This window comes from Myxine glutinosa, chromosome 4 (assembly GCF_964187855.1).
Source record: "Myxine glutinosa chromosome 4, kmMyxGlut1.1, whole genome shotgun sequence".
In the NCBI taxonomy this organism is placed as follows: domain Eukaryota; kingdom Metazoa; phylum Chordata; class Myxini; order Myxiniformes; family Myxinidae; genus Myxine; species Myxine glutinosa.
The window spans coordinates 4,815,443-4,829,687 of NC_136264.1; the positions used below are offsets into that span (position 1 = coordinate 4,815,443).

The 14,245-nt window shown below is 43.2% G+C and overlaps 1 protein-coding gene across 1 annotated transcript in view; it reads left to right on the top strand.

The window, feature by feature from the left end:
* The window catches only part of KIF3A (kinesin family member 3A), a 407,615-nt gene that overhangs the window by 360,498 nt on the left and 32,872 nt on the right, over positions 1 to 14,245 (top strand). The window lies entirely within an intron of this gene.

A 14,245-nucleotide genomic window follows, 5' to 3' on the forward strand; every position in this document is an offset into this window, starting at 1 on the left:
TTCTCCTTCTTCTCTAAAACACTCAATAATAATAAAAATAATAAAAATCAAACCTAATTGCTCCCAAAGTACCTACCAAATGCTTATATACACCTCCAATTCTTACCCTTGTATACAGAATCGAGGCTCGTGAAAGAGCTAACATTTATTTCACAAACAAATCAAACAGACAAACAAAATATACAAAATATATACCCTGACGGTCTTCATGGTGCCATTTAAAATGTTTCAATGCTCTCTTTCTCCCATGTTGAATTCTCTATTCTATCATAATTCGCTTTTATTTTTCCTCTTCAAAAGTTTGTTTTCAAATAAGTCCTTCAACAATACCAACAAATACAGCTCTTCCTTTCTACATTCTCTAAACTCCCCTTTATATCACCCCTCCTCTAACATTTTCAAACGTGTATCCGACTTGAACATTTCAAGATCCCCAACTTGCAATGGATGTTTGTATTTCATTAATCGTTAATTTTGTACAACACATCATCGACCCCCTCCATGCTGCCTCCCTCTACTCTTTCCTACCCCCATTACATCACTAACTTCCCCCTACCGCTCCCGTTCAAAACTACACTATAAATTTCCAGGATATTAATTGACAATGGATAAACAAGAAGACGTCGTGCGGAGCACGATACTTGCAAATTCCGCCCAAATTGATCATCTTGATCAAAGCTCGGGTCAATAGGAAGAAAATTGATGATTTTTCAGATGAAAAATGATGATTTTGGAAGGTTGACCTTGAGTTGACCTTTGACCTTTTGATCCCCAAAAATAGTTAGTTTCCCTATTTAGTGACTCAATGTGCAAATGCTGTTCAATGTTCAAGTCAATAGGAAGAAAATTGATGACTTTTCAGATGAAAAATGATGATTTTGGAAGGTTGACCTTGAGTTGACCTTTGACCTTTTGACCTCAAAAATAGTTAGTTTCCCTATTTAGTGACTCAATGTGCAAATGCTGTTCAATTTTCAAGTCAATCGGATGAAAATTGAGGATTTTAAAAACTTGGCCTATGTTGACCTCAAAAATACTTGGTGGTTGAATTCCGTGACCAGATATGCAATTCCTCAACAAATTTCAAGTCAATCGGATGAAAATTGAGGATTTTTGAAATTTGGCAAAGTTGGTGACGTTTGGCCTATGTTGACCTTTTGACCCCAAAAACAATAGGCTTCTCAATTGGGACGACCTATACAACTTGGTGAAGTTTCGTGACGATCGGTTTGGAATTGTGACTTGTATGCTGGTGACAAACAGACAGACAGAACCACAAACGCAACCGACCAATATACTTGAAAAATCTTCGATTTTGCAAGTAACAAACACAAACACGATTTGAACAATGAACTTGAGCTGTTGTTTGTTCACATGAGAACACTAAATGGGCCAACCCAGGTGTATAGTAATGATCAAAAAAGGAAGATTTTACTTGTTTCCCAACACATCCCTGAGTGTAAACATAGATATCGTGATCAAAACCCCACTTGCCAACACAGTTATCTTGGCACGGTAGCAAACGTATTAACCGGTCATCAACTCCACATAATCTATGAATCTTTTGCAGTTATATTGTATCCTAACACACAATTTACCATGACAACACCAAAGGATGTAATGAGCCTAATCAACGGTGAAGTCGATAATAATCTCGTTTACATATGGGCAAATCGTCGAGCAGAAATACATCATTCAAATTTGGTAAGTACGTTTAACCTAAGTAGATGTTTTTTTTAACGAATGAAGATGTAACCTAGACACAAACCTAGACATGCAAACATCAGTTCAAACTAAAGTTACAGTCTCAAAGGGAAATTAAATAAAACCACAAAACTCGTAAGCAAAGCACATGAGTTGAAGAAAGTTACAAATGAGAACTGGGACAAGGAACAAGGTTGAAAATTGATCAAGTAAACAAGAATGGGCACAAATGAATACAAGAACAAGAAAGAATGTTTGTCATGAATAAACAGTTCTGACAACTGTGGATACTGTACAGAGATTGGAAACGAGCTATCATGTCGTATCCAGGTGTACAATATAGTAATATGTGAGCAGTCTTATTGGATGAACCCAAACAACCTTTGCATCTTCGTTTAAGCAACAAAGGCAAAAGCATCCAAAATTCATGGCAGAACATTCATGGAAACATCTGAGAGTCATCAACAAAATCCTTGTATGATAAAGCGTGCCTGGTGTACTTACTTTGTGCAATCAGTCCTGACATTAGATCATACCGATGATCAAGGGACTGTTATTCGGCCTAAAAGAACACAGCAAGCAAAAATGACACAACAAAAGAACCAAGTCAAATAAACTTGGAGCAAAACTGAACCAACTACGACACAATTAGGAATTCTCGCAACTCGGAATACAAGAACAGACGGAGAAGCTGAAATAACATTCAGGAACGATTGCAAATTAACTGGAATGTTTTAAAGATATGTTGACATTCCTAACAAGAGTTATTTGAACAGTAATACCTTAAAGAAAATCTGAGCGGTTTCCAACCCAAATGAACATGGAACTAAACAACAAACTGCATTCCAAGTGGAGTTTTTCTTGCATTGCGGATTAATTTGAGCTAAAGGGGATGTATGTAAAACAAGATAAGCAAACCTATCTTGAATCCCACACCTGTGTCTATACAGTAAATCGTATCTGAATAATTGAGGTATGTCGGTTAGGAGTTTTGGGGAGGTTCAATTGATGTAGAATGAATAAACGGGATGAATGCACGAAGCACAGGACCTACAATCACGCGTACATGCACATAGTGACTGCAATATAAACTAGACGTTCCAGGGAGCCTGAACTCAACTGGTCTATATCAATATGGTTAAATATGCATAATAGAACCACAAACTATATAGTTTATATGTGCTAAAGAGGTAGGGCCGACGGTAACGTTGAAGGTATCTCATGTTTAAACAGGTAACTAGAAAGAATTGAGTCTTAAGTGAGGCATGAAAAGTAAAACTACAATTACTTTTCTCAGATTTCAGACTTGAATTTATTTAGAAAGACTTGGTCAAACAATATACATGCATGGTATTGAATCAAGATATGTTGAATATTTCAATAGATGTGTTCAACAGGGTTTAAGTTTTTTATTTTTTATTTTTATTTTTTTTGTATACTGAATCGAGGCTCGTGAAAGAGCTAACATTTATTTCACAAACAAATCAACCAGACAAACAAAATATACAAAAAGAGGGAGCGGAAGACAAGATGGGGAGAGAAGGGGAAGCACACAACCACAACATTTGAGAGCAGGGAGAAGTGTGGGAGGGAGAGGGCTTGGGGGGAGGAGGCATGGGAAGGGGGGGTGGGGGGGGGAAGAGGTATAAAACACAAGGGGACCGAAATTAGCGGGGGTTGAAAAGATCAAGGTTTTGGATGGGGGAGGATAAGAGATGGTGGTGAACAGCTGTTTTAAAGACCTGGAGGGTGGAGTGGGATTGAAGAGAGTGAGGGAGTTTGTTCCAGAGGCGGGAGAAAAGAGGAATGAAGGAGTGAAGGTGAGCAGAAAGTCTTGATTTTGGCAGTTTAACCATAAGAGGGTTGCAGGCAGATCTTGTGCGACCTGTAGGAATATTTGGGGGACAGAGCCCAGAGAGAGCTGGGGGGGGGGGGGCAAGGCCAGAGAGGAGTCGGTAGAAGATGGAAAGACCACCAACCTGCCTGCGGTGAGTGAGTGAAAGGCCCTTGGAGTTAGCTTCATCGCGGGAGATTCCAATGATTCTGAACGCTTTGGTTTCAACAGCATGAAGACGAGCTAGGTGTGAGGCAGGAGCACCAGACCAGAGGGGAGAGCAGTATTCCATAGAGCTGCGGATGAAAGCCTTGTATGTGGTGAGGAGCTCAGGTGTGCCAAGGAAGGACTTTGCACGACGGAGGATGCCCAGTCGGCGACTGGCTTTGGAGGCCAGATTTGCAATGTGGTTTTCCCAGGAAAGATCATGGCAAATAGTGAGACCCAAAAGCTTGAGTGACAGAACTTCTTGGAGAGGATTATTCAGAAAGTGGATGGGAGGGTTGTCCAGTCGGTCTTTTCGGAGAGACATCGTAAGAGTGTGAGATTTATCAGGATTGAAAGACATGTTCCATTTGTTTGCCCAGTCTGTGATTTTGTCCAGGTCTGCAGAGAGGGAGGAGGCTGCAGACTGCCGATCTGAGGGATGAAGAATGGAGCGACAGAGAGTGGAGTCGTCAGCAAAGAGATAGAGAGGATTTTCAAGAGAGTCAGAGAGATCATTGATGAAGACCAGAAAAAGCACAGGCCCCAGAACACTACCTTGGGGAACTCCAGCCTGAACAGGAAGAGGAGATGAGAGAAACCCATTCAGGGCCACGCGTTGACTACGACCAGAGAGGACGTCCACCAGCCATGCGTGGAGATTTCCATGGATACCAAAGGAGGAGAGTTTGGTGAGCAGAGCAGGGTGCCAGACCGTATCGAAGGCACGTGAAATGTCAAGGGAGACAGCTCTAATTTCCTGTTTGGCGTTGAGGACCTCCATCCATTGTTGAGAAAGCAGAAGCAGCATGTCCAGAGTAGAGTGACCAGGTCTGAAACCAAATTGGTGATCAGAGATAAAGCCATTGGAGAAGAGGAAAGATTTCATATCTGAAGCAATGATGGATTCCATGACTTTGCTGATAATTGGGAGAAGGCTGATTGGTCTGTAGTTGCTAGGATCTGTTTTTGCACCTTATTTGTACAAAGCGGTGATGTTGGCTGATTTCCAAGCAGATGGCAGATGACCTTGAGCAAAAGAGAGGGTGAAGAGAACAGAAAGAGGGAGTGAAAGAGCGGAAGAACATGATTTTAGGACCCGTGGGCTGATGCCTTCAGGACCAGTTGCAGAATCAGAGTCGAGGGTTGACAGAAACTTTTCCACCTTGTCAGGAGGAAAGGACACAGAGTCCAGGAGCAGCTGGGTACGACTGGGTACGGTGGGTACAGAGAGGGATGGGTTTGGGACACAAGATTTAGAAGCAAACACAGAGTTGAGGCATTCAGCTTTTTCACGTGTGGAGTCAGACGTTAAGCCGTTTGAGGTGAGGGAGGGGATGGAGGGGGAACAAACACCAGAAACAGATTTGACCAGACGCCACCAGGATTTGGAAGAGGGAGACAGATAAGAGAGTTCGGTCTTGAGAACGGTGAGATATTGTTTCCTGGCTCTCCTGAGGGTGGACACACACTTGTTTTGGGCTTTGTGAAAGGAAATGAGATTTCCTTCCGTTGGATTTGCTTTCCAGGAGACGAAAGCCAGTTGTTTCAGGGCAACAGCCTCGCCACAAGATTCCGTGTACCATGGACGGGAGGAAGGGTATGACAACTGAAGACGAGATGGGATAAATCTGTGCATGAGAGAGAGCAATTTACTTTGAAAGAATTCCCAGGATGGTTGATGGCTGCTTGAAGACCGTGCCAGTTGGCCTGAGTGAAATGCCAGACTCATCGACGCTGAGGAGGCTCTCTGAGAATGTTCAGAGAGATGTCCACTTTGACAAGCACATGATCAGATGAGCCGATTGGAGCAGAAGAAGAGCAGCAGACATTTTCAGGGAAGTTAGTCATAACCAAGTCCAGAAGAGAAGATGCTCCGTTGACTGAGATCCGTGTCGGGAAATTGACAGATTGTGTCAGTCCCAGTGAGTCGCAGAAGTCCTTTGCTGAAGAGCCATGGCTAGTGAGAGAGGTACCCACACCCAGCCAACTGGCATGGTGACAATTGAAATCACCACATATGAGGAAGAGAGAGTTGGAATGGGTAGATAGAAGTTGGTCCATATTATCAGACAGCGAGATGTAGATGGAGTCATCACTGTTTGGTGTACGGTACAACACACATATGAACAAAAGGTGGGAGCGAAGGGGAAGCCGTAGCCAAAGGTATTCCTGGGGGTGAGGTGGAGAGAGGGCAGTGGAGGGCGAGTGAGGAAGAGAGTTTTTTTATAAAGATAGCAACCCCACCTCCAGGACGAGGCTCAGGTCTATCATACCGGAGGAGGGAGTAACCTGGGAGAGATACCAAGGCATCAGAGACATCATGAAGGAGGAAAGTTTCTGTCAAGCAGATCACATCTGGTTTGTCAGAAGCAACCTGTATGGAGAGATCAGTCAAGTTTGAGCGAAGGCCCCGGATGTTTGAGGTCCATACCGTTAATGAAGAGGAAGGGGGAGCATCGGGTACAGAACAGGGGGGGGGGGGAGGGGTAGGGTAAGATGTGGAAGTGGAGGAAGAGGTAGGGAGAGCTGTTGAAGGTGTGTCAGAGATTTCAGAGATTTCAGAATAGCTTGGAGAAAGGGAAGAATGGGGCAGACAAAAGGTTTGATGGAGATTGGGTGAGGTACAGTGAGGTGTTATTTGAGTAGGGGGAAGAGCGAGGCAGAAGGTTGGGGGAGATGAAGGTGAAAGTTGGAAGGGGGAAGAAGCAGGGAGGATGCTTTGAGGAGGAGGGGTGAGAGGGGAGTCTAGGAGGGGAGGAGCGAGGGAGAGTCTCGGAGGGGAGGGGTGTGGGGGGAGTTTAGGAGGGAGGGGAGGGAAGGGGCAAGGGGGTAGATTTGAAAGGGATGCGTGATGGGGAGGATTTGGAGGTGAGGGGTGATGGGGAATTTTGGAGGGGAGGGGGGATGGGGAGTATTTGGAGGGAAGGGGGGATGGGGAAGATTTGGAGGGGAGGGGTGAGATTGGATTTTGAAAAGTGTACGATTCATGGGAAACGAACATTTTTTGCAAAATGAGTTTGAGACCTTCGAGTCAAAAATACGTTTGAGGATGCTGAAGGAGGGGTGGAGTTCTGGAGAGTTTAGGGAATGTAGAAAAGAGGAACTGTAAGAGATGGTATTATTTATTTTTTTTGGAATGAATAGATTTGGTGAGCAAGACGAAAGCATCCTTTTGTAGGAGAAGAAGAAAAAGGTGTTATAATATGAGAGAAAATAGTTGTTCAGGGGAGAGATTATACATTTCTAACAACGTGAACGAAGAACGAACGAACAAATAAGAACAACAAATAAACGAATAAGACCTGAGAAGGAAATATTTTTTGGGGTTTTTTTTTTTTTTTGAGTAGAGATATTAAACAAGGAGGTATGGGGTGAACGACTGGGACGAAACAGAGAACGAAAATAATTGCAGCGCATTCGACGAACCGCTGAGAGAAAAACAAAACCACAAGGTCGGAGACGGTACGGTAGCCTAAGCCTACGAGTACTAGGCCTCAGAATACTCGATACGCATTAACCAACGATTGTGTATACATGTACGAAAAATTAGCACCGAAATTTTTCCTAAAGATACGCTATAGGTACACACACCGAAAGATAGATATAGTCTCGACAAAAACACAATTGTGAAAGATTACTTAGCTTCGAAAGCGTGAGCGCATGGAACAGCTTCGAAAAGACGTGACCTCGCCGTGAAGTATTCATTCATCAAATCCCCACCTCCTCACACACACCACACATAGTCATTATTCATTGAATTGGACTCAAGTGACATTACAACTTAGTCATTTTCTCTTGAATTATCCATGCATTCTCACACTGTCAATAGTTTGAAAGACTAGTACACAGACAGGAAAAACAGTTGCTTAGTTGTGGAGTGGACAAATGCTCGATGCTCTTTTACTATGTTCCTAGCTGATTGTTCTAGTAAACAGATTTCCAACATTTCTATCTTGAACTGAACGACTGTTCTACAGGAATCTGTTGTTGCCAGAGTTTATTTTCGATGAACATATATAGTCGGTGTGGAAAGTGGTAATGCGTTGAACTCTGTGTACAACAACATTTAGAGCAAAACCATTACAATATTAAAGTACGCAATTTGCATGCTGTGATGATGAAAAACATGCCACGAGTCTTTTCGGAGAATGTCCACATATAACTTGGGTGACAGATTGATTGCACACAGAAGTGATAGTCTATTAGTCACACACATGGGTCCATTTGTTGCATACTTTCGGGAGTTCAGTATAGAGATTTGTGCTGAAAAGAAAGAATGTTTTTGAAAATAACGATGCAAATAGATGCATACCTACAGACATTATATACATCTGCTTATTGTCGAACCTGCCATGACCTGGAATTGAACTCTACCCAGAAAATGCATCAAGTCCAACTTGTTCCATAGAGAAAAAAAATTAAAATGCCGTATATAGCAAAAGGTACCAATTTATCTTCATGTTAGTGCACATGCAAAGATTTGTTTACAAAATGTGCAATAACAGTCCTTGAATAGAGCCCCACCTACTAAAATCCACTAAGTCCAACTTGTCTCCATGGAAAGCAGAAAAACAAATTTTCTTTAAAATCTCTAAGTGGCAAAAGGCACCAGGTCAGCACCTAACTAAGATGTGTACAAAGTTAGGTTAAGATATATTCAACGGTTTTTGAGTTCTGCTCCGGAAACGAAATGTATAACAAAATGCACTATGGCAAACTTGTTTCGATGGAAACCAGAAAAATGAAAATTTTCAAATATCTTTAAGTGGCAAAAGGCACAAGTTTCATCAAATTTGATCAGTATTTGTGACTTTTAGAGCTTGGACGTCGTACAAACGGATGTTTATGGGTCAAGTCATGTCATAGGTCACGACGAGGTCATTTTTCGGACATCGTCAAAACCTGTAATATATGTGTTGAGGTTTGTTACATGCTGTCTCCACACCAAGTTTCAGCCTTCTAGCTACATTAGGAAGTACCAGATTGACATAAATTGATTTTTCAATATGGCCGCCCTGCCGCGCCCATTTTTTGGCATGCAACGCCCAAATGCAATCCCAAACTGGTTTATGTCTTAAAGATGCTGCATAACAAGCTTCATCACATTTGATCAATATTTGTGACTTTTAGAGCATAGACGTCGAATTGTTTACAGACGACAGACAGACAGACAGACAGACAGTCAGACAGACGGACGATGGACACTGGGTGTCGACAAAAACTCAGCTGGACATAGTCCAGTTGAGTTAACAAAGCTAAACAAGGTCTTGTTTACACATGTAATCCAAAGGATTCTGAATGCCCATTGCTTTTAAAAACTAGAACCCCACTCAGTAGAGAGCATACCTCCACCAGGCTGAACAGTCTATGTTTTGTATCCCACTGATAGGCCGGATGTGGATTCAGACCTGAACCAAAATCTAATTGGCTTGTTCTTGTTACCTACCCAACTCATCCACCAAGTTTATTCATAAGTCGTCCACAACGTTTTTAGATATCGTGCTAATGCACATCTGGTGTTGGCCTAATGGTTAGGGCGGCGGGCTTGGGACCCTAAGATCCTAAACCCTAAGGTATATCGTTTTGGTCCGATCTCTCAATGGTGAAGAATCACTTAGAAAATATAAAATTCGCATATCCAGATCCGGATCTTCACCAAAATCTAATAAACTCATCCTTCATAAGACTTCCAGGAAAGAAAACGGAATTTGAAAAAGGTGGATTTGGGGTGTTTTAACGGGGATAGAAAAGATCAAGGTTTTGGATGGGGGGAGATAAGAGATGATGGTGAACAGCTGTTTTAAATTCCTGGAGGGAGGAGTGGGATTGAAGAGAGTGAGGGAGTTTGTTCCAGAGGCGGGGAAAAAGAGGAATGAAGGAGTGAAGGTGAGCAGAGAGTCTTGATTTTGGTAGTTTCACCAGAAGAGGGTTGCTGGCAGATCTTGTACGACCTGTAGGAATATTTTGGGGACAGAGCCCAGAGAGAGCCGGGGGAGCTAGGCCAGAGAGGAGTCGGTAGAAGACAGAAAGACCACCAACCTGCCTGCGGTGAGCGAGTGAAAGGCCCTCAGAATCAGCTTCATCGTCGGAGATTCCAATGATTCTGAAAGCTTTGGTTTCCACAGCATGAAGCCGAGCCAGGAGTGAGGCAGGTGCGCCAGCCCAGAAGGGAGAGCAGTACTCCAACAGTTGCTTTTTCCTTCACTAAACTTGCCTTATTGGCCACCAATTGTCTTTGCAGAACAGACATTGTACTCCAGTGACCCTTGCACATGGTACTGCTTGAAATAGTGTTTGCAATGAGCAATTGCTGATGCACAAGCCAGAGTGAACCATGGATGGGAATGGACCTTCACTTGATAGGTACGTGAGGGAATATAAATGTCCATAACAGTGCATATCAATTGGGATATTTCCTCAGCAGCCATTTCAAGGACCAAGATTAAAAGCTGAGGTCCATGACACATCAGCCAGAAATGAACGGAATCCATCAAAATCAGCTTTCCCAAACACATTGCGGTGAAAAGGATGCACTGGAGTTGAGAATGAGGAGGTAAGAGACACAAACAGAAACAGTGGAATGATCCGAGTTACCAATTGGAGGCAAAACATCGGCAACACAATGACCGGGGGTTAGAACACAGAAACAGATCAAGCAGGTATCTTCCATCGGAAGCACGGTCAGGAATATGAGTGGGAGAGGAAACAATATGGGTAAGATTTTGAGAGATTGAGAAATTATAGGCATCGATACCAGGAAGGTCAGTATTGCGAGAGTTTACCAACCAGTCCTTGTGGTGAACATTGAAGTCACCAAATACCATGATGTGTGCAGAAGGGTGGAGTAAAATAGACCTGTCAATGCTGTCTGAGATTGCATCGATCACGGCACAAGAGGGAAAGGAAGGTGAGCGATTCAGAAAGAATAGATATGTTGTTGAATGCAGGAGAGCAAGGCGGAAACACCTAAACTTGTGAGAGCCACTTTCAAGAGAATCTTCACGAGCTAAAGGTAGAGAATCCTTAACATAGATACCAAGACCATGAGAAGAAGGGTGATTAAATCGGTGAAAAATGTAAACAGGTAACTTGTAAGAAACGGAGGAGATGCCACCGTCCAACCGACACTCAGATAGAGCCAGCAGGTCAGGTGAGTTAAGCTGAACAAAATATTGCACAGAAGAAAAGTTGGAGCGAAAGCCCTTAAAAGCCATTGAAAAACATTGGAGAAACAAATATTAAAAGGATTTTAGCGTCGCTGTGCTAGAACAGTATGTGGAGCTAGAACCTCCCCAGATGTGAGAGCAGTACTCTATACAGGGCCAGATCAATCCTTTATATAGTTAAAGCAACTGTTGAGAGGAGAAGAATCTTCGTCATCTGAACAGGACTCCTAGTTTCTTCAAGGTAGACTTGGCTATTTGTGTAATGTGTGGATTCCAGGATATATTTCTTGTTATGATAATACCTAGTAGGTTTATTTATCACATGGTGTAATTGTGGAGATTTCATAGGATATTGGAGAGTTGAGAGGAGTTTTAGAGAGAGAGATGGGAAGAAATTGAGTTTTAGAATCATTAAACTTAACCTGAGTACATTTGCCTCAATGGGAAATCTTGTCCATGTCCGAATTTAAAGAGGTGGCTGTGCTCAAATGAGATGTCGATCGAGTGAAGGAAGATGGAGCAGATGGGAAACACATGGAGGAATGTAATGTCGAGTCGTCAACATACGAGTGCATTTGGTTATTTGTAGAAGAAAGAAGATCATTGATAAAAAGAAGGAAGAGTGTTGGAGACAGGACAAAACCCTGAGGGACACCGCTGTTGACAGGGAAGGAGGAAGATGTTGAACCATCAACAATTACAGAGATAGAGCGGTCGGAGGGAAAGCTCGATATGAGAGAGCAGAGTGAACGAGGAAAGCCGAAAGAGGGAAGCTTGGATATCAGACCCCGATGTCAAATTCTGTCAAAGGCTTTTGAGATGTCAAGGCCTACAACAAAGGATTCCCCAAAATCTCTCAGAGAAGAGGCCCAGACATTCGTAATGCAAGAAAGGATATCACCGGTGGATCTTGCCTTGCGAAAGCCATATTGATGGTCAGATAGAAGACTGTGGGATTCAAGATGCTTGAGGAAATGGTTATTGAGAAGACATTCAAAGACTTTGGAAATAGTAGAAGTCAGAGCAATAGGACAGTAGTTGGAAGCGTTTGAACGATCACCCTCCTTTAAAATAGGCTGCACTAAGGCATGTTTCCAGGAAAGAGAAAATGTTTGGGTTTTTATACAAAATCGAAACAAACGAGCAAGCACGGGAGCAAGTTCTGAAGCACACTCCATCAAGACACGAGGAGGAATGCCATCTTGTCCATACGCCTTGCTTGTGTCCAGAGAGAGGAGTACTTTTTGACTGCATGAAAAGAGATTATAGGGAGGGGCATAGGATTGGTAAGGGGTGCTTCAGAGAGAGATGGAATGTTAGAGTCATCCAGTGTGGAATTAGAGGAGAAAAGAGAACCAAAATGATCATGTTACCTCAATTATCATTGGAGTCAGGTTATTAAACAGCAACAGCAACTCCTTGAGCATGGAAACTGTCATAGATGCAACCACCCACCATTATCCCACGACTATCCGTTCTCTAAACATCAGTATTGTAGTACTCTCTGATGTTCGAACGCTGGAGCTCAGGTGATAGCAGAGACAGGTGATCATCCTCTCTTAGAGTGAGGACATTACAGGCAGTCACCTGAAGGGACCGCCTCAAGTTAACCCGAGGAGACCGCCATTTGGTGAATGACACCTCAGCACCACCCCGACATACACCACCACAAACTGACCCAGGAAGGTTACCCTGTGCTTTCCCTCCTATCATCAAAGAATGGGGATCCCAAAGGCTTTTCTCCAATCGCATCGTCTGGTGAGCTTCTCTGCGAAGGGCAGCTGCACAGGAGGTACTCTCACAGAGTGGTTTTTTTTGTTTTATTTGTGTTTTTTGTGTGTATTGCGGAAAGAGGTGTTTTTTTACGGTGGCTAGAGTGCAAATCCTGCCACCAACCTCCTAGAAAGAGGTACCCAACTGCAGGAGGATGTCCGCAGACACAGTAGGGCACCAGATATGGATGGCCGTTGGCTCACAAGGAGTTCTTCTGCCCTTTGCCCTTTGCCAGGTTTTGTTTTTAATCCTGCTGGGTGTCCATATCCATACACCCTCGTAACCAGGAAACCTGGTGGGGGAGACGGTTTAGTCGTCGACAACCCGACCATGAAACAGGTTAGTCCAGGTTTACATGGTACCTGTAGCAAATCACAGATCTAATCTGGCCTGACCTGACACTCTACTGGTGAAACTACCTAAATTCAGGATTACTGCTCACCTCAACTCATTTATTCATCTTTTCACGCACCTGTGGAAGCAACTTCTACATTCTCTTCAATCTCATTGTTCCCTTCAAGTCTTCAAGACAGCTGTTCACCACCATCTTAGATCGTCCCCAATCCTGAACCATGATCTTTTCCACCCTAGTTAAACCCCCAGCCCTATCCCAACCCCTCCTCCTTCCAAATTTCCAGTTTTCCCTCCTGAGAGTTTCCTTCTGTATCCATTTTGTCCACCCCATGCATCCTCTCCCGACCCTCATTCCTTCCCACACCCATTGCTTATCCTAGTCTGCCTCTATCTTGGCCTTCAACTCTGCTGTTGGTGTTTCCCCCATCTCTCAACTGTTCCTTTTGTCCTGTTGTGTCCTGATCCATTCAGCGTACTAATTCTAGCTGCTCCACAGGTCTCGACTATGTATACAAATATATCTTCTCTCATTAAATGATCACTGATCACAGTTTGGCTTACTCCCAGGTCATTACACTTTGGACATGTTGCTTCTCTGTCAACAATGTATAGGTACCCTCGATCTCAAAAAAAGTGGTCAAGGCCATCTTACTGGAGATCTTTCATTCATTCGATTCCATCTGGGATCTTGCTCTGATCTCCAAACTCTCAGTTATTGGTGTCCAGGGTTCACTGGCTCTAAAATGTCCCATACGTTCACAAGCAGCAGGTTTCTTTGAATGAAGTTCTTTCCCATGCTGTACCTCGAATGGCCAGTGTCCCTCAAGGTAATGTTTTGGGACTACTCATGTTCTTGATATACGTCGCCGACCCCTCTTAGTCACTGGGAAATCCATGTACGGTATCACTTTTTGGATTACTCCCATCCCTCTCAGCCAATTTCCAGAAATAAACAACTGGTCATCCACCTGGAACGTTTTATAATGCAAGAAAGACAGACCCATGCTGCCCTTTGTTATTCAGCTGCTCTATGAGCCTTTGTTAAGAGAGGTGTGTTAACCAATGTGGGAAAGGAGGTGAAGTGTCGTTTCGGGATTGAACTCCTGTTCAACGCAAGAGAAAGAATTGAGACATTCTTCTTCTTTACATACGTCATTAGAACGTTGCTTTGATTTGTCTTGTTATAAGTAATTTCGCTTTTGCAGTG